Consider the following 22,250-nt stretch of genomic DNA (forward strand, 5'->3'; position numbering starts at 1 on the left):
TTTTTCACATATTAAGGTGTGGAGAAGTCATTCTGGCTTATACATGATTTGACTTGAATTTAGGCTAACCAAAACAGCCTGTTCATGGCCTATTAAACATGCATTGTACAACTGCTTTAACCATTAAAAATAAAAATCAAAATGGAGTAACCCTGGTTCAGGCATTCAAAATGGAGCTGGGTGGTCATTGTGGATGTGGTTTCAGACATGTTCCTGTATTAATGAGAACTTGAATCTTCTGAACTGTATCAGACTCAAGGACACCACCAGCTGTTCTCAAAACAATATCTGCTAGCTGACAGCTGCAATGCTACAGTCCCAAGATCTCCCCCTGAAACTATGCAACTATTTCAGACTCCAAACAATCCTTACTTAACAAGCACTCTCACTTCTTGCCAGCTCTAATCCTAATTCATGCCAAACAGTTTATGTAATTTTGTGGGTTTTGCCTTTATAAGCTTCCCCTATATTGTAGTCCTGTGGAACACAATTCAAGTACTTCTTGAATCTGTGTCTCCCAGGCTATAGTCCTCAGTTTGGCTCAGATAAAACTCTTTTCTATTCTTATTATAGATTGCTTTATTGATTATTACCTATCAACAACAGAGAGACACACAGAGAGATGGGGGGACAGGCAAACAGGAGATAGAACATTGGAGTGTTTTTAAGGAGAGTGCCTATTTTAAAATAAATTTCCATCCTCTAAGAGCTCAAAGCTAAGTCACAGTTAAATGAACCCTTTTGGTGAGTCACTAGCCCCATTTTCTTTCTTCAACCGTATGCCTGTATACATACAACATCCCATAACCTTCCCTTTCTGGATCACTTTTCTCTTGTACTGCATTCTGACCTTGTATTCAGGCATTCTGATTCTGGCACGCACCTTAGTAAAAACCAAAATAAAGGCTCAACTCATTGGTATTAAATTATAACGACTGGCAAAGCTTTGTATTTTTGTTTTTCTTTTTGTATTTTTATTGATATATACAAGTACACAAATCAAAAAGGTATGGCTCAATGTTTTTTTCCCAAATTGAACACGTATATATAATGAGAATTCAGATCAAGAAATAGGACACTACCAGCCTCTAGAAGCTCCCACTTACCCACTTCCAGTAATTAATCCATCTCCACAAAGAGTAACCACTTTTCTGACCTCTAACATCCGTGATTACTTTGACTTCTTTTTAAACTTCATATATATGAAACCATAGAGTATATTCTCTTTTTTGTCTAGCTTCTCCCACTCGACATTATGTTTGTGAGATTCACCAATATTGTAATAGTTGCAGTTCATGCTCATTGTTATATTTTCCATTGTGGAATAAACCAATTCTACTGATAATTATTTAAGTAGTTTTCATTTGGTGCTCTTACAAGTAGTGCTGTTGGAACATCTTAGTTCTGTGAGCATATATAAATATTTCTGTTGGTTGTACATCTACGAAAGCAACTGAGTATCAAAGAATAGGCATATGTTTAGCTTAAGTAAATACCAGAATGGCAGAGTTTAAGATATTACTTTCTGTGTTGTATTCACATTTTAATAAGAGTTAAAAATCTTAAGCCATAAAAGTAATTCTCTAATTGTGGAATGAAACTGCCAAGGAGATATTCTGAGTGTCAAAGGAACTTCCTAAATTACATGTGGACCTTCTAAAGCCAGCTGAGCTTTGCCGACAACTGATTTTTATGTTGGGGCAAGCAGAGATCATAAAAATATTTTTGCTAGTTTATATTAATAAAAAATTGTTTCCCTTCTGAAACCAATTATACAATTCTTAGAAGGTCTTAACCAGATTTGTCACAAGTCTAATAGAGTAGACATTTCTGGTAAAATTGTTTGTTTGAAATCCATATATTTTTGTGTTTTCATTTAAGACAGCTTTTGTTTAAAATTATACAAAAATATGTAAGTTAATATAATACTAAAGAAACATTAGTGCTTCAGAAGCAAAAGTTTCTCTGAAGTGACAAAACATTTAAGAGAAAGATTTGAATTAAAAAAAAAGTTTTCAAAATGTTTTATACATTTTATAAGAAAACCCTTTACTCTTGAAATGAATAGTACAAAGATATTTGCTAAACTAGGGCCCTCGTCATTCAGAAACATTTTATTTAGTAGGAGGTTAAAATCAAAACAGAAATGGAAAGTGGATATATACACATGTATTTTTACAATAAAGATAGAGTTTCTCAAGATTAGACACTTTGGTGTTCACTTGTTTGTGCCTCTCTTACATGAAGAGTGTGTTATTATCTGATATATTCAAATTAGTCTCAACCTGCCCCATGCAAAAGATTATGAGCTCCTAAAGGGTGAAGAATGTCTTATGCCTCTTTTTATCCAAGGACCTAGCCCAGTGTCTGACATAAATCAGAACCTTGCTATATATTCATTAAACTGAGTCTTTTAAAGTAGGTTACAGGTCAAACTCTCTGACAATACAATCCTTCATATATGGAACGGAACACATGCAATTATTCTCTGTTTATTAGATGGAACAATTCTGAGCTTTGGTGATAAACCTGAATTTGAATCCATGAGCATATAAATTGTCTAGGCCTTGTGTTTCTTACATGAAATTGGGATAATAATAGTTATCTCAGAGGTTGTAGGAAATGTGATCATATAGATAAACTGCTCAGTGATAGTAATGTAGAGAGTAGAAATTCACTAAATATTAATTTTCTTTACCTCACAACATTGACATTTTAATAGGTGGATTTTTCCTTGTTCAAAAAAATCTTTACAATTAGGAATCTTAGAGTTGAGTGAGAAAGAGAATCTAGAAGAGTTCCACTTCACACAAGTCTGATGATGTTTGCCTACTAAAGCTTCTGGCTATCTGGAGATGTTAAAAAAAAAAAACGGAAAAGGGAGAGGAAAGGGACAGATGCCAATATTTATAAAGAAGACTAGGACTCTAGAAGAAGAGTTGGTTTTCCCATACTCAATTGTAAAACTAAATGTAGATCCTAAATGCTGCTCTTTCTTTTACTTACACAGCCCAATTGTAAATGGTAAACAGCTAGTTATAAGGTAAAGAACATGGGCTTTGAAGTTTGAGAGATTTAGCATTTACTATACTGATTAAATATAGGTAATTGGATTAATTTCTCCAAGCCTCAGTTTCTGTTTGTAAAATGGAAATAATAAAACTCAGGGTTATCAACATTAAATAAGATGATATACAGAAATTCTTAAAGGGTCTGACTCACAAGAGATTTAAAAAAATTAGTTCTCCTCTTATATCTTTCTTTACTTTCTCCTCTTGACTTTAGTAACTAATGACTCAGAACACTCCCAAGGAAAAGACAATGGAAAGAAGCCAAAAGGTATTGCACTAATTGAATGCTTATCCCAACCCACCCCCAAAATCACAGTGTTCACAATATTTTACTATTATTTATCAAGTCAGGAAAAGATGGAAACACTATACACGCATGTGTTCTGCCATTTTGCATTTCTTAATTTCCCAGGGAAACTTTTCTATTAGTTAAATAGCTATATTCATTTGTTATCGAGACCCTTAAGAAGTAACGATTAACTAATCTTTAAATCTGAATCTTGAGAAGAATGTGTTTTCACAGTGTTAAGCTTTTCCTCCTCTCAGACCCCTTCTCTTCCTACAACTTGCATTGCCCTGAGAAAATGGATGACAGCTTTTTAATCAGGAAAACCTTCCTAAATTAAAAAAAATCCTGACCATAGGTTTTTAATCATTTGATATTAAAAAAAAGTATAGGATTACTGACTTCGCAGTGTGACCTTGGAATGCTAAGCAAAATATGGATGTACTGGTTTTAAATGTTTATATATTGTACAGTACCTTCATATACACACTTGAGGTTCTGATTAGAGAAAGAGATCTGTAAATCACTAGTTATTTTTTACATAGATATTTAAAAAAACAAAACCAAAAAAATCAAAGAAAAAAAAGTACAGGATATAACTTTTGCTAACCTTGCTCTAAGTAAAACTTCTCTTTAATGCTGCTGACTTGACATTTACTTGTATATTTTGCCCATGAAAATCATAGATTCAAACATGGGGCACAAATATTATTTTTTCTGGTCCTAACAGCACTTCCCATTTTGGGGGGTGAGGGACGAGGAGGGGGAAATGTTTTCCTAACCGTGAGGGTGGAATTGGAGTGGCTGTCTTCTCAAAGACTTCACCTGGCTGGTCACAATGATGGGCTAGCAAAGGTTCTTAATCAAAGCTGGACCAGTTAGAGCTCTTGGGATTTTGGCCAAAGGATGCAGCTCACAGTCCCTTTGGGGGGCAAAATTGGGAAGGAATGTTTGGGACCACCCTTATTTTTCTTTCTTTTCCTTCCTCCCTCCTTCCCTTCTTTCCTTTCTTCCTACTCTTCCTTCCTTCCTCCCTTCCTTCCTCCCTCCCTCCCTTCCTCCCTCCCTCCCTTCCTCCCTCCCTCCTTCCTTCTTTCCTTCCTTCCTTCCTCCCTTCCTTCCTCCCTTCCTTTCTTTTTACAAATGTATTGAGATATAATCACAGTACATTAAACTGCACATTTTTAAAGTGTGTAATTTGATCCTTTTTGAAATATGTATTCACCTGGAAAATCACTATCACCATATTATATCAAATATTTCCTGCACTACTTTTCAAAAAAGAAGTCTGAAATTGGGAGGAAAATTTTGCCAGTGGACCTAATTGTCTCTAAGACCTACATAGGCCCAGCCTGCATTTTGATTAGATGAGTCAATAAATCCTTACACCTAAGCTGGATCAAGTTGGGTTAGCATCATTTACTACTAAGAATCATCAATAAATATCCTGATTACTAGCGCATCTGCAACACTTTTTGCAGTCATTTTATAAGCAAAACTCAAGCTAATTTTCAAATTCCTATTCATGGTAAGTAAAATGTACAACAAAATTAATCACAAGTACTCATCAATATTTGATGAATTAGAAGTAATTCAAAAACCATTTGCTAATTTTTCTTTTAGTATGAAAAGGACTCAGAAAGTTACTTAGAAGATTTAATCCACACTCCATTTTTCTGTTCTTCATCAGTTCCGGTAAACTATGATAGCTTTTAAAAACCTACTGTGCTAAAAGATGTTGAAAGATACAAATTGTTTAAATATTCTTTGTTTTCTGAATTTTAGAATTTTATTTAATTTATTTATTTATACAGCAGGTTCTTATTAGTTCTACATTTTATACATATTAGTGTATATAGGTCAATCCCAATCTCCCAATTCATCCCACCACCACCAGCCACCGCCACTTCCCCACCTTGGTGTCCATACATTTGTTCTCTACATCTGTGTCTCTGTCTCTACCCTGAAAAGCGGTTCATCTGTACCATTTTTCTAAGTTTCACATATATGCGTTAATAAACGATATTTGTTTTTCTCTTTCTGACTTATTTCAATCTGTGTGACAGTCTCTAGATCCATCCACGTCTCTACAAATAACACAGTTTCGTTCCTTTTTATGGCTGAGTAATATTCCATTGTATATATGTTCCACATCTTCTTTACCCATTCGTCTGTCAATGGGCATTTAGGTTGCTTCCATGACCTGGCTATTGTAAATGGTGCTGCAATGAACATTGAGGTGCATGTGTCTTTTTGAATTATGGTTTTCTCTGGGTATATGCCCAATAGTGGTATTGCCGGGTCATATGGTAATTCCATTTTTAGTTTTTTAAGGAACCTCCATACTGTTCTCCATAGTGGCTGTATCAATTTACATTCTCACCAACAGTGCAAAAGGGTTCCCTTTTCTCCACACCCTCTCCAGCATTTGTTGTTTGTAGATTTTCTGATGATGTCTATTCTAACCAGTGTGAGGTGATACCTTATTGTAGTTTTGATTTGCATTTCTCTAATAATTAGTGACATTCAGCAGCTTTGCATGTGCTTCTTGGCCACCTGTATGACTACTTTGGAAAAATGTTTATTTAGGTTTTCTGCGCATTTTTGGATTGGGTTGTTTTTTTTTTTAATATTGAGCTGCATGAGCTGTTTATATAATTTGGAGATTAACCTTTTGTCCGTTGATTCGCTTGCAAATATCTTCTCCCATTCTGAGGGTTGTCTTCTCGTCTAGTTTCCTTTGCTTGGCAAAAGCTTTGAAGTTTCATTAGGTCCCATTTGTTTATTTTTGTTTTTATTTCCATTACTCTAGGAAGTGGATCAAAAAATATCTTGCTGTGATTTATGTCAGACAGTGTTCTTCCTATGTTTTTATCTAAGAGTTTTAAAGTGTCCAGTCTTACATGTAGGTCTCTAATCCATTTTGAGTTTATTTTTGCGTATGGTGTTAGGGAGTGTTCTAATTTCATTCTTTTACATGTAGCTGTCCAGTTTTCCCAGCACCATTTATTGAAGAGACTGTCTTTTCTCCATTGTATATCCTTGCCTCCTTTGTCATAGATTAGTTGACCATAGGTGCATGGGTTTATCTCTGGGCTTTCTATCCTGTTCTATTGATCTCTATTTCTGTTTTTGTGCCAGTATCATACTGTCTTGGTTACTGTAGTTTTGTAGTATAGTCTGAAGTCAGGGTGTCTGATTCCTCCAGCTCCGTTTTTTTCCAACAAGAGTGCTTTGGCTATTCGGGGTCTTTTGTGTCTCCATACAAATTTTAAGATTTTTTGTTCTAGTTCTGTGAAAAATGCCATTGGTAATTTGATAGGGATTGCACTGAATCTGTAGACTGCTTTGGGTAGTAGAGTCATTTTCACAATATTGATTCTTCCAATCCAAGAACATGGTGTATCTCTCCATCTGTTGGTATCATCTTTAATTTCTTTCATCAGTGTCTTATAGTTTTCTGCATAAAGGTCTTTTGTCTCCCAAGGTAGGTTTTTTCCTAGGTATTTTATTCTTTTTGTTGCAATGGTAAATGGGAGTGTTTCCTTAATTTCTCTTTCAGAATTTTCATCATTAGTGTATAGGAATGCAAGAGATTTCTGTGCTTTAATTTTGTATCCTGCAATTTTATGAAATTCATTGATTAGCTCTAGTAGTTTTCTGGTGGCATCTTTAGGATTCTCCATGTATAGTATCATGTCATCTGCAAACAGGTACAGTTTTACTTCTTCTTTTCCAATTTGTATTCCTTTTATTACCTTTTCTTCTCTGATTGCCGTGGCTAGGACTTCCAAAACTATGTTGAATAATAGTGGTGAGAGTGGACACCCTTGTCTTTCCTGAACTTAGAGGAAATGTTTTGTTTTTCACCATTGAGAATGATGCTTACTGTGGGTTTTTGTATATGGCCTTTATTATGTTGAGGTAGATTCCCTCTATGCCCACTTTCTCTGGAGAGTGTTTATAATAAATGGGTGTTGAATTTTGTCAGAAGCTTTTTCTGCATCTAATGAGATGATCATATGGTTTTTATTCTTCAATTTGTTAATATGGTGTATCACATTGACTGATTTGCACATATTGAAGAATCCTTGCATCCCTGGGATAAATCCCACTTGATCGTGGTGTATGATCCTTTTAATGTGTTGTTGGATTCTGTTTGCTGGTATTTGGTTGAGGATTTTTGCATCTATATTCATCAGTGATATTGGTCTGTAATTTTCTTTTTTTGTAGTATCTTTGTCTAGTTTTGGTATCAGGGTGATGGTGGCCTCATAGAACGAGTTTGGGAGTGTTCCTTCCCCTGCAATTTTTTGGAAGAGTTTGAGAAGGATGGGTGTTAGCTCTTCTCTAAATGTTTGATAGAATTCACCTGTGAAGCCATCTGATCCTGGGCTTTTGTTTGTTGGAAGATTTTTTATCACAGTTTCAATTTCATTACTTGTGAATGTTCTGTTCATTTTTTCTATTTCTTCCTGGTTCAGTCTTGGAAGGTTATACCTTTCTAAGAATTTGTCCATTTCTTCAGGTTGTCCATTTTATTGGCATAGAGTTGCTTATAAGAGTCTCTTAGGATGCTTTGTATTTCTGCAGTGTCTGTTGTAACTTCCCTTTTTTCATTTCTAATTTTATTGATTTGAGTCATTTCCCTCTTTTTCTTGATGAGTCTGGCTAATGGTTTATCAATTTCGTTTATCTTCTCAAAAAACCAGCTTTTAGTTTTATTGATCTTTGCTATTGTTTTCTTTATTTCTATTTCATTTATTTCTGCTTTGATCTTCATGATTTCTTTCCTTCTACTAACACTTGGTTTTGTTTGTTCTTCTTTCTCTAGTTTCTTTCAGTGTAAGGTTAGATTGTTTATTTGAGATTTTTCTTGTTTCTTGAGGTAGGCTCGTATTGCTATAAACTTCTCTCTTAGAACTGCTTTTTGCTGCATCCCACAGGTTTTGGATCGTTGTGTTTTCATTGTTATATTACTCTAGGTATTTTTTGATTTCCTCTTTGATTTCTTCAGTGATCTCTTGGCTATTTAGTAATGTATTGTTTAGCCTCCATGTGTTTGTGTTTTTTACATTGTTTTTCCCTATAATTGATTTCTAATCTCATAGCATTGTGGTCAGAAAAGGTGCTTGATATGATTTCAATTTTCTTAAATTTACTGAGGCTTTATTTGTGACCCAAGATGTGATCTATCCTGGAGAAAGTTCCGTGTGCACTTGAGATGAAAGTGTAATCTGCTGTTTTTGAATGGAATGTCCTATAAATATCAATTAAATCTATCTCATCTATTGTGTCATTTAAAGCTTATATTTCCTTCTTAATTTTCTGTTTGGATGATCTGTCCATTGGTGTAAGTGAGGTGTTAAAGTCCCCCACTAGTATTGTGTTACTGTTGATTTCCTCTTTTATAGCTGTTAGCAGTTGCCTTATGTATTGAGGTGCTGCTATGTTGGGTGCATACATATGTATAATTGTTATATCTTCTTGGATTCATCCCTTGATCATTATGTAGTGTCCTTCCTTGTCTCTTGTAACATTCTTTATTTTAAAGTCTATTTTATCTGATATGAGTACTGCTACTCCAGCTTTGTTTTGATATCCATTTGCATGGGATATCTTTTTCTATCCCCTGACTTTCAGTCTGTATGTGTCCCTAGGTCTGAAGTGGGTCTCTTGTAGACAGCATATATATGGGACTTGTTTTTGTATCAATTCAGCTAGACTGTGTCTTTTGGGTGCAGCATTTAATGCATTCACGTTTAAGGTAATTATTGATATGTATGTTCCTATTACCATTTTCTTAATTGTTATGGGGTTTTTTTGTAGCTCCTTTTCTTCTCTTGTGTTTCCCTCTTAGAGAAGTTCCTTTAGCATTTGTTGTAGAGCTGGTTTGGTGGTGATGAATTCTCTTAGCTTTTGCTTGTCTGTAAAGTTTTTGCTTTCTCCATTGAATCTGAATGACATCCTTGCTGGGTAGAGTAATGTTGGTTGTAGCTTCTTCCCTTTCATCACTTTAAGTATATCATGCCACTCCCTTCTGGCTTGTAGAGTTTCTGCTGAGAAATCAGCTGTTAACCTTTTGGGAGTTCCCTTGTATGTTATTTGTCATTTTTCCCTTGTTGCTTTCAATAATTTTTCTTTGTGTTTAATTTTTGTCAGTTTGATTACTATGTGTCTCGGCATGTTTCTCCTTGGGTTTATCCTGCCTGTGACTCTCTGTGCTTCCTGGACTTGGGTGGCTATTTTCTTTCCCATGTTAGGGAAGTTTTTGAGTATAATCTCTTCAAATATTTTCCTGGGTTCTTTCTCTCTCTCTCTTCTCCTTCTGGGACCCCCATATTGTGAATATTGTTGTGTTTAATGTTGTCCCAGAGGTCTCTTAGGCTGTCTTCATTTCTCTTAATTCTTTTTTCTTTATTCTGTTCCATGGCAGTGAATTCCACCATCTGTCTTCCAGGTCACTTATCTATTCTTCTGCCTCAGTTATTCTGCTATTGATTCCTTCTAGTGTACTTTTCATTTCAGTTATTGTATTGTTCGTCTCTGTTTGTTTGTTCTTTAATTCTTCTAGGTATTTGTTAAACATTTCTTGCACCTTCTTGATCTTTGCCTACATTCTTTTTCTGAGGTCCTCGATCATCTTCACTACCATTATTCTGAATTCTTTTTCTGTAAGGTTGCCTTCCTCCACTTCACTTAGTTGTTTTTCTGGAACTTGATCTTGTTCCTTCATCTGGCACATAGCCCTCTGCCTTTTCATCTTGTCTATCTTTCTGTGAATGTGGTTTTTGTACACAGGCTGCAGGATTGTAGTTCTTCTTGCCTCTGCTCTAAATATTCTTGCTATAAGATGTGAAATAGCAAATCTTTCTGTGGTCATTGGACCCCTGACAAGTAGAAGTCTTTGGCTGGGCCATATATATATGAAAGGGAAGAACTATAAGAAATTATAAGAAGCCTGGGACTTCCCTGGTGGTCCAGTGCTTAAGACTCTGTGCTTCCAATGTAGGGGGCGCAGGTTTGATCCCTGGTCCAGGAATTAAGATCTCACATGCTGCATGGCACGGCCAAAAAAAAAAAAAAAAAATTATAAGAAGCTTATTGCCTCATTTCCCAATCTTCATATTTCTAAAACATGGTCATCTTATTTTGGGTAAGAACTAAATTGGAGGAAATGAAAAGTGAAAAAAAATTTTGTTATAAAGACTCCTTTCTGAAAATATGTCTCTATCTCACCTTAGTCTTTGATTAGTCTAAACCTGCTAAAACATCCTATAATTTGGATTTTGGATCTAAGAATTATAGTAAATGTAATTTTTTAAAGTAATACTAAGGCAAAAAGGAGCATCCAATGAAAATTTGAAGGGTTGTTGCAACATTGTCTCTCTTTAAAAATAACCTTGGTCATTGTGAGATAGATTTAATTCAATTTATGCCTAACAGTTTGACATTTGAACTCTATTTCCCAGCATGGTGGTTGATGTCGCTTGGGAAAATACATTCTTACTGGTTGATGTAATAATACCTTAAGTAAAGAGAATAAGGAATTGCATTCAGAAATAATAATTCAAATTCTCTTGTAGAACTTAATGTGTAAAAACAACTATCAGTTTCACAAAAACAACTAAAGCTTAGTTAAATTTACTCATTTATTAGTCAACCTTTGAGCCCTACTCAGCCTCCAGGGAGACTTTGAAAAACCCTACCTTACTTTACCTTCCCTGGAACATACAAACTCATATTTGCTAAGAAAGTAAACAAAAAAATAAATAGAGAAAAAGAGAGCACATTACATTCTCATTAACTTAATTCTTTAGGTCTCACCAATTGGAAGGCTCAGTGTTCACAGTTGCTTCAATAGTTCTTTAAATATTTCTCCTCTTTTATATTGATCAGAGCTCATTTCATACAAAGAGTAATAAGTATCATTTGCAAAATGCTTGGCAAATTTACAAACATTTCTATTGATATGATTTCCCCAGAATAAATGTAGAAATATTTTGCAATGAATATGGGTTAGCATTTTGGTCAGAGGTCACATCAGGGATAACTCTCCACATTTCACTCAGCAGGGATTCAGAATTGACTAGGAATAACATTTCTCAAAGAAGTAGGTGATACATGCAAATCAACTACACTTAGGATGTGTGTCCGAATATCTGTAGACTTCCAGATTCCTGTAGCATTATCTCCATCCTCAGTAAGCTATGTGTCTCCTCCCTTAAATGGACAATGTTTTGTTCATCTTTACATTCATCATGCTATGTACAAAGCAAATGCTTGGTTTGTTGAATGGGTGAATAACACCTTTAGTCAGGCTCTCATGGTCTGAAGTAGGTATATGCCAATTTATATGGAGTAGAAGTGGAGTTGGAGAGATAGAGGTGGGTATTTGTGGCTGTGCTTGTCTTCACCAGCGTTCACATTAGTTAGATCTGAAGTATTTGGGAGGGAGAGGTAATAACTCATTATTTGGAGTCTTTTCCAGGCCACACCATTCAAGGGAAGATGGAGAGATGTGAAGAGCAGTTATGAAAATGCAACATTAAACATGAAATTGGTGTAGAGGACACTGGAAACCCAGTTAGTCAAGACTCTTGGGGAGAAAGGGATTCTTCAAAAGATCACTGTTAGTGTGGGACTGAATTATAATTAGACTTTCTGAATAGAACAAAATAATAAAGAAAGAAATTTAAAAATGGGGCACATACAGAACTGATCAAGAAGGGATTATCAAGAGAATATTACCCAACTACTCATTTGCAAATGAGCATATTCTCACCCAACACTGTTTTCAGTTATGGATGAATGGAAGCTCTAATTGAATAGTCCTTTGTGGTGTCCAAAGTCCAAGACAGCAAGTAGTTCTTTGGTATGGGTTCAGAAGTTTTCCCAGAATGAATTGTAAAACACTTATGCTTTCCGTGAACAGAGGCAAGCTGGCCTACCCCGTTTCTGGCAAATTTTCCTAAGCAATACAGACTCCCCACTTAATCCTTTGGTTTAAACAATATGCAGTTCACACAAATTAGTGAAAAAACAAACAGAGACACAGGTCAGTCATCCAAAGAAAGATGTAAAAATAAAATAAATAAAACATATTTGAAACACACTTAATGGGTCAGAGATAAAGCCCAGTACAAGAGAGGACAAATAAAAACCCATCAATCTGGAAACCTTCTTGGGTTTATAAGAAGCCCCTTCTGATCTCAGACTGTGTTTATCTTCTAGATGGAAAAAAGAGGAAAAATAAATCTCTCCATATCAAAGGCCTGTTTAGTAGAAATACATTGAAAGTGTTTGGCCAATTAAAATGAACTAAATCTCCCCTAGGCAAACCTACTATTGATATATGTATTTAGCTTCCTGACATATTTAAAGGCACCCTGGGAAAGGCTGGCTAGCCAAAATCAAAAAAGTGACAATTCTAAAATTTGAGTTACTTTTGAACTCCACCTACCACAGCAATAAAAAGAGATGTTTCTGCTCTATTGCATTTTGTTGAAACCAAATGAATAGACTGGAGAAATAAATAAGCTGGACACATTATACAGGAATAATATGGCATTGTTGGGAGAGAACATAGAACAAGGGGGCAAGAGCCAGTTTCCTGTCCCAGCTCTGCCACGCTCTACATGACTCCGGGCAAGACTTTACACTCTAAACTTCATAGGCTGCTTGTAAATAAAAGAATAACAATAGATTATTTTTTAAAGTTTCCCTGAGATCCCAAAATATCTATGATTCTAAAGGGAGAAAGGAAGATTTGTGTATAAATTATTTCAAAAGGGTCTACAGTAATTGTTTCCCTTACACCTAAAAGGGAAGATCCAGGGAATACATTGTCAAGATGTCTCCAAAAAACACCTCTTGTCATCAAAAGCCACCAAAAAGCAGGTAGTCAAATAGTTTTTTGTGGGAACACATAGTAAATAACACAGGCTAATATCTGTTGAGTACTTACTGTCTAAAATCTTATTTAGTCCTCAATATAATCCTTTGCTATAAATATTATTTTATAATTATTTTGAAGATAAGCAAACTGAGATACAGCCATAGATGTAGCTCTAAAAGGCAGTCCAGCATTTCACTTCTGACTGCTCAGACTCCAAAGTTTGTATGTTTAATCATCATACAGTTAGCTAAGTTTTCTATAAATCTTCGACTTGTGCTTCAAGCTACAGAACACACACTATTTGCATATGAGCACTCCTTCAGTATTTCTGCTGCAGCATTGAAATGATTCCTCTTCCTTTGGCTTGTATAAAAATATTTTTCTTAATTTACTGAGACTATTTGAGAGAAATGAATCTTTGATAAATTTATGCTAGTCTGTTGAAAATGCTAGAGTAACTCATTGGATTTGAACATTTTCAGCATCCAAACACTGTGTATAAACCGGACTAAGAATCAGATGACTTCTATTAAGCCCTTGCTTCACCAGTTGCTTTGGGACCTTAAGCAAATCATCTCATTTACTCTGAACTTCAGTTTCCCAACTACAAAACAGACCTTGCCTCACTAATATCACAATGCAAGGAGGTAAATGAAAGAAAGAAGGACTCTGAAGCTAGAGGAGCCAGGATGGACATTTTTTCAGGAGTCATGTTATTTTTCACCAATTCCTTCAGAATTTAAATCTCAGGTACTTTGTCTGAAAAATGAAGATGATAATAGTAGCAAATTCATAGGGCTAAAAAGTATAGATTAAATTAGGGACCTTTCCTCACATAAAATACTTCAACACACAACAATGGGGGAAAAATCAACAGAAGTGTTTCTGAACATGGCAGGAACATTCTGTCCTGGAAATGACATATTTCCTACACATGATCCCTTGGGAGTGTGTGTTGTCTTGTTTGTTCATTCATTTGTTTCCCCTAATGGAGGTGGATTTGTGCCTAGACATTCATTTTCTTTCTCTTGACTTTCCTTTCTCTTCTCTTCTTTCGTGGCTCCCCAAATGCATCGCTGTAAAAGTACTGCTGGTAAGGTGTCCTTCTTATTCCACACAAGGATTAACACCTCCCTGACATGATTAAAAATAGCATGGAGACCCCAACAGCTAATTAGTTACAGACAGAAAGATTAAGAAGATTACACAGGTTTTAATCGATAGATTTTTATTTTATTTTTTATTTTTTATTTTTTATTTATTTTTTGGGTGTGGGGTACGCGGGCCTCTCACTGTTGTGGCCTCTCCCGTTGTGGAGCAAGGCTCCGGACGCACAGGCTCAGTGGCCATGGCTCACGGGCCCAGCTCCTCCACAGCATGTGGGATCTTCCCGAACCGGAGCACGAACCCGTGTCCCCTGCATCGGCAGGCAGACTCTCATCCACTGCGCCAGCAGGGAAGCCCTTAATCGATAGATTTTTAAAAGATGTTTTACAAACCCACATTTTATTAAAATCTCTAACTCTATGTGTATCTTACATAACTTGTGGAACCAAAAATAACAAAAAAACCCTCTCCAATACATTAAATGGATTGAACAAATACATACATTACTATTATATGCACCTCATTCTCTTTTACCCTCATGCTATCTATAAAAAGTCCAGAAAAGAATGGCAATTTAAACTATAAAGCTATATTTAACACATTGAAAATGACTAGTGTGTACAATATTCCCCTTTATCCTCTTCCAAATTACCCTATTCCTTCCTCTCTATAAATATTTATTTGTTACATTCTCTCTTTTTCATCAGGTGAGAAAAGACTGTGAAAATGAAAGGCCTTTAAATGGACAAGGTAACATGGAAATTACAGTAGACATCTCAGGCCTGTCACTCAACTATTACTAGTATAAGCATGTAATTTATTGTCTGAATGAGGACACTTTTGGAATTGAAAGGAGGAACTATTAATAATTACTCCAGGAAAATAGGTCAAACTGGGTCTCTCTTGGACGAATCAAAATGTAGGGCTGACTTGTCACCCAAGTTGTGTTGGTTCGACCTCCAAATACTTTCTAACTATCCACAATATATACAAAATATATCCCAGGACTTCCCCAGTGGTCCAGTGGTTAAGACTCTGCACTTCCACTGCAGGGGGCACAGGTTTGATCCCTGGTCAGGGAAGTTCTGCATGCTGCATGGTGCAGCAAAAAAAAAAAAAAAAAAAAAAAAAAAATATATATATATATATATATATATATATATATATATATATGTACACATACACATATATATACTATACATAATATATTTATATAAATAATATATATCTTTTACATATATAATATATAAATAATATATTTTACATATATATTATATATTTTTTTACATATATATAATATATATATATTTTTTACATATATATATATATCCCACATCCCACCCCCTCTCACAATCTCTACTGATCCACCATCATGCCCCTTTTTCTCCCTGGATAGCTGCACTGGTGTCCTGGTATTCTCTGTATACACCTCTGTCCTTCCCCAGCCCCACTTCCACAGCCAATTCTCCACATGGAGACCACATATAAAGTAAAATGTTAAGGCAGTGGTTCTCAACTGGGAGAAATTTTACCAGTCTTGGGACATTCAGCAATCTCTGCAGATAATTTTGATTTTCACAACTTGGGGGCTGCTATTGATAGCCAGTGGGTAGAGGTCAGGGATGCTGTAAAGATCCTATAATTCCACATGCCAACCCCGCTCCACAACAAAGAATTATCTATCTAGCCCCAAATGCAGATAGTGTCACAGTTGAAAGACTTTAAAGTATAAATCAGATCACAGTATGCCTCTGGTTAAAGCTCTCCAATATACATAAAATAAAACCCAATCACCTTACCACTTACCCCTTCATATCCTCTAAACTCTATACTCTATCTCTCTGACTCCTAATTCCCTTCAATCTCCCCCTCCCTTTCAGGTCAGGTCTTCTTTCCTCAAGTCTGGCTAGATCTCAACCAGGGCCTCTGCCTGAAATGCTCTTCTTCTAGGTTTCTGTCTGGCTGACTTCATGTCGTCCTTCAGGTCTCAGTTCATACGCCACATTCCCAGAGAGTCCTTTTTCTGATTTCCTTTAGCTGGAGAACCATGGTCTCTGCACAGTGCCCTCTCACTTTCTCATACCCCATTCTCATTATCCCTCTAGTTATATTCTCTCCGTGGCACTTTTCTGACTGAAATTTCATTTATTTATCTATTTCTCCATTAAAAAAAATTCCATTTCTCTTCATTATAACATAAGTTCTGCTTTTTTCTTTGCTGAATTCCCAGTGATTCGAACAGAACAGGGCCTGGCAAACAGCAGGCAAGCAATAGATTTTTGTCACTGGAAAAACATCTCTGGTAAATCACTGATATATTAAAAAAAAAAAAAAAAACGACTCTGGAAATCAGAGGTAAGTGCAACTGGGAATTTGGAATTCCAAGTGTAGTTTTAATGTTAAATACTGTAATAACAATATTAAAATTAGTGACAGCAACTATCATTTACTAATTGTTTATAACAGGCTGGACACCACGCTAAACCCTGTATATTAATTTTCTGTTAGTCTTTATGACTCCCCATCTCACCATCTATATTCCATCCTCATTCAGTGTTGCCATCCCTTGCCATGGCTTGCTCAGTGTCACCTCTAGACCTTTGCATGCTGTCCTCTCTCCTCAACCACTATCTCCCATTCCTATGCAGCGATCATATGGGACTACCTGTGACAAATTGGATTTGGGGTCTGTATTCTCATAGCACTTGCCTTTATCTCCTTTATAGATAAGAACACTTTGAGGTCAGGGTATCCCCACTGCCTGCCCCATATTTATTTATCTATCTATCTATTTATTTATTCTTAACATCTTTATTGGAGTATAATTGCTTTAAAATGGACTATGAAGGTTCCTTAAAAAGCTAAAAATAGAACTACCATATGACCCTGCAATCCCACTACTGTGCATATACACTGAGAAAACCATAATTCAGAAAGAGTCCTGTACCACAATGTTCACTGCAGCTCTATTTATAGTAACCAGGACATGGAAGCAACCTAAGTGTCCATTGACAGATGAATGGATAAAGAAGATGTGGCACAGATATACAATGGAATATTACTCAGTCATAAAAAGAAATGAAATTGTTATTTGTAGTGAGGTGTATGGACCTAGAGTCTGTCATACAGGGTGAAGTAAGTCAGAAAGAGAAAAACAAATACCGTATGCTAACACATATATATGGAATCTAAAAAAAAAAAAAAAAAAGGTTCTGAAGAACCTAGGGGCAGAACAGGAATAAAGACACAGACGTACAGAATGGACTTGAGGACATGGCGGGGAAGGGTAAGCTGGGATGAAGTGAGAGAGTGGCATGGACATATATACACTACCAAATGTTAAGTAGATAGCTAGTGGGAAGCAGCCACATAGCACAGGGAGATCAGCTTGGTGATTTGTGTCCACCTAGAGGGGTGGGATGGGGAGGGTGGGAGGGAGATGCAAGAGGGAGAGGATATGGGGATATATGTATTTGTATAGCTGATTCACTTTGCTATATAGCACAAACTAACACACCATTGTAAAGCAATTATACTCCAATAAAGATGTTAAAAAAAAAGATGATTTACAGGTAGAAAATATTTGGCAAGTAGACAAATATATTTATTGTTGAATTCTACAGAAGGTACTCAAAGTAGAGACTGTGGGCATATGAAACACTTTTCTACGTTCAGCAATGCTCCCTCTCCTTAGCCAATTTTGAAAATGACCCATTCTTTCACTTTTGGGGAATTCTCACTGTTATTCTAATAGCAAAAACAGGTAGGTCTGCTCTTTTTCTACAAGAAAATTACAGTTCCTTGATAGGTTAAGCTCCTTGGCTTTCAACCTCCTTGTTTATCCATTCAGGAACTGGTTTACTGCCTCATAAAACAGAACACCCATGTGATTAGCACTTAATTATGCCCAAGTCAGTAGCTGGGCTATAGGCTTAGGTTGAATTAACTCATTCAAAATAAGTCTGGAGTTTCGTTTGTTTCACTTGGATTGCAAAGTGACAAAATTTTGCATACCATCTACTACAGATTTTACTTATTCTGAAAGAATATAAAACTTTCATCTATTTGCCTTTTAACGTCAAAGTAAAAATAAATTTGGAATCTGATATCAAATCCTTCCATATTAAAAAAAGGATTTAAAAAATTGGCTAGATACACTCAGACACACATTTAAATGTAATATTGCCCTATTTTATTAACTGGAAAATCACTGTAAAAAATTTATGAAAATTTCTCACTGACTATGATATAAATTGTAACGAACTTTTGGGGTTCATCTGTTTTAGTTTTGACTGTTTCCAAGACAAAATGAACATTTAAGACAAAGTATGAAGGGAATTCCCCTTGTCAGGTGCTGTAGGCAACCTTGTATTCAGACTTTTGTGTAGTTTCCTTCTAAGTCATACCAGGGTTGGGCTGTGTGACCGAAAGGGAACAGCAGCAATGATGTCATATCACTTCTAAGACTAGGTCATAAGGGGCTCTGTGGTTTTCTCTGGCTTTCCAGTTTTGCTCTCTTTCTTGCATCAGTGGCTTTGGGGAAACCAGCTGCCCTGTGTTGAAAAGACCTTCAAGGAACTGAGGCCTCCAGCCAACAGCCACGTGAGTGATCCTCTAAGCAGACCCTTTGGGTTTAGTCAAGTCCTTCAGTGACTGCAGCCCAGACCAACACCCAGACTGCAGTCTCATGAGAACCACCCAACTAAGCCACTTCTGAATTCCTAACCCACAGAAACAGTGAGCTAATAAGTGTTTGTTGTTCTCAGCCACTACATTTTTGGGTAATTTGTTATGCAGCAACGGATAACTGGAGAATGCAGGGAATGAAGACATTTCACTTATCATTTATATATTCTTCATCTTTATTAAAGCCAAGAAAAAGAGAGATGGAACCTGCAGTGGATGGACTACATATAATATTAAGACAATATTATTATTTTCAAGGAAATTTTGAAATATATAGTTTTTGAATTGTGTTGGTTTATGTAATTACTTGGGGCATTAATGGAGCATCTGATTACTAAAACTTAACAGGGATATAGAAAAAGAGGAGAGGATTCAGGCAAAAGAAATAAAAACAACTGGAGAAATTAGTCTCAGTGGAAAAGGCATGCATTATAATAATGGCAGTTAGAGCAGTAGTTTTGAAAAATTTTGTGTTTTGTGTTGAGAAAGTCTTTTTTCAATTGAAAGCTTTTATGGAACGCTGAGATAGACAATATGTCCCTTTAGTAGCTTCAGAATAAACAGAAGAGAAACTGGAAAAGAATGAGGAAAAGGGAATTGAATGGGCCTCACACTTGAAAATCCATCGTACTATGTTGGCCACAAAAGGTGATAGAAAATATCCTTACCTCCTTCTTAGTATCAGGGAGAAGCTTTAAATATTTTACCATTCAGTATGCTGTTCGGTATTCAATTTTTGGTAGATACACTTTATCACGTTAATGACATTTCTTTTGGTTTGCTAAGAATATTTTTCATAAATGGGTGTGGTATTCTAGTACTGTTCTCAGACACAGGCAAATAGGACCCTAGCTCTTGCTCCATGCTTTGTAAGGCTTCACTCTGCTCTTCTCCAGCTGTGTCCTTTCCTGTGGCCGATTATATTGGTCATCTTCCAACTTAATAATATTTCACCCCTCTAGATCCCCTCTTCATTTGTTTTTTGACATCAAAATATGAGTATTATAAATGTATAAAGTGACAATGTGAGCATTGTAAATTATATACTGGTACAAAGTAATATAATTTTTAAAAAATTGTTAGTGTCAAGGTAAAAAAAAAACAAGAGGACTCCAGATGCCAAGAATAATAATTAAAGTAAATGAAATCAAAAATAAGTATCATATAAAGTAAAAATTAAATAAAAATGTGACGTCTTATATACACTACCAAATGTAAAATAGATAGCTAGTGGGAAGCAGCTGCATAGCACAGGGAGATCAGCTCGGTGCTTTGTGACCACCTAGAGGGCTGGGATAGGGAGGGTGGGAGGGAGACGCAAGAGGGAGGAAATATGGGGATATATGTATATGTATAGCTGATTCACTTTGTTATAAAGCAGAAACTAATGCACCATTGTAAAGCAATTATACTCCAATAAAGATGTTAAAAAAAATGTGATCTCTTCATTTTCCTATGTGTAAACAGACACATTTTGTTTATCCATGTAAACATTTAAAAGTCAGGAAATTTCAATTAAAATGTGCATCTCAGAGTTTTCTTAAGATATTTGATAACACAGGGCAAACAGTCCCAAATAAAAACAATTGACTGGAGCCAGAAGCTAGTCTATGGAAAATCATTAAAAACAGCTTATATATATATAAAAAAATGTTATTAGAAGTTTTTCCAAAATTTAACATATATCCTAAAAGGTATTTGACATTAGCAATATAAAGTAATGGAGTTGAAACAAAATCTTCTAAACTATCAATAATAGAAAACAATCTGTCATGCTAGAGGAAAGACTCAAATATATTCACTACAGAAGACATAAAATCATTGTCAAATAAAGAGGCAGGGGCTTCCCTGGTGGCGCAGTGGTTGAGAGTCCGCCTGCCGATGCAGGGGACACGGGTTCGTGCCCCGGTCCGGGAAGATCCCACATGCCGTGGAGCAGCTGGGCCCGTGAGCCATGGCCGCTGAGCCTGTGTGTCCGGAGCCTGTGCCCCGCAATGGGAGAGGCCACAACAGTGAGAGGCCCACGTACCGTAAAAAAAAAAAAAAAAAAAAAAAAAAGAGGCAATCAAAAGTATGCAGCCAAAATTCTAAAAATAATTATTATAGATATATGTCAAGAAGTTAATTAAAATATTTTGTTGTCTTTCTGTATTTTATGATGTTTGAGATACCTGTCAGATTTTTATAATTTATAAATTATTGTGATTCCTTTTCTCATTCTAAATAAATATTCATGTTTTAACCATTTTATTTTTGTAATATTGTATTCTTTTTCTTAAAGTGTTCCACAAAACTTGGATCCGTCCCTACCAGTTATCAGTTGAGAAAGAAAACAGGAAAAAGGATAGTCACATGCTAGATAATTCAGAAGAATACAACTAGTACAGCAAGACATTAAGGAATGCCTTGGGAAAATTAATGAGGCCACAGAACATTCTAATTCTCATTATGATCATTCCACAAAAGTCACAAATGAAGTGAAAATTGCTCTCATGCAATTTTGTTAAGAAAAAATAATGACAAAATTCAATATTTATCCTGAAATGTGGAATCTGTTTTCAACAGATGCCATTTAGGGGCTATTTTTCAGGTATCTATTATCTTTCAAGACGATGGAGATGAAAATTCCAAGTTGGGTTATGCTATGAGACCATCATAAGTAGTTAAATAGATAGTAGTAAAATAGAATTTCTTCCAGAGAATTCAGAAACCACTTTTCCTGCCTTCCCCCATATCAAATAAAAGATGAGAAGGAAAAAAAATGAGGTTGAGAATGGAGAGATGAGAGAAAAGGAAAATAACAAGGGAACAATGGTATGGGGGAAGAACAAAGGAGAGAAATGGGGTTGGTGAAAGAAAATAAACATCCTATGCCCAATTATGTACACACACTAATTTCCACTTAGAATTTTCCAGACTGAGTAAACTGAATCTTAGTTAAGCGCATTGTTCTGTGTAGCAGAGCTGGGATTCAAAGTCGGGCATATATGCCTGAAAGGCTTCTATTGTTCTAGATCATCATAGTGTACTTTGCTAGTCTCAGTGCCCAGCAGAATCAACTGTATGTGGAAGATGACCTCTCCCAAGGCTGCATTTCAAAAGTTTTCCTTTGGAAGGAATTTCGGGTAAATAAGACATCACTTATGAAACAAGATATGGATAAGCAAATCCATAATCACTGCAAAGCAATTCCATGAACCAA

This window comes from Mesoplodon bidens, assembly GCF_964165515.1.
Source record: "Mesoplodon bidens genome assembly, chromosome: 16".
In the NCBI taxonomy this organism is placed as follows: Eukaryota; Metazoa; Chordata; class Mammalia; order Artiodactyla; family Ziphiidae; genus Mesoplodon; species Mesoplodon bidens.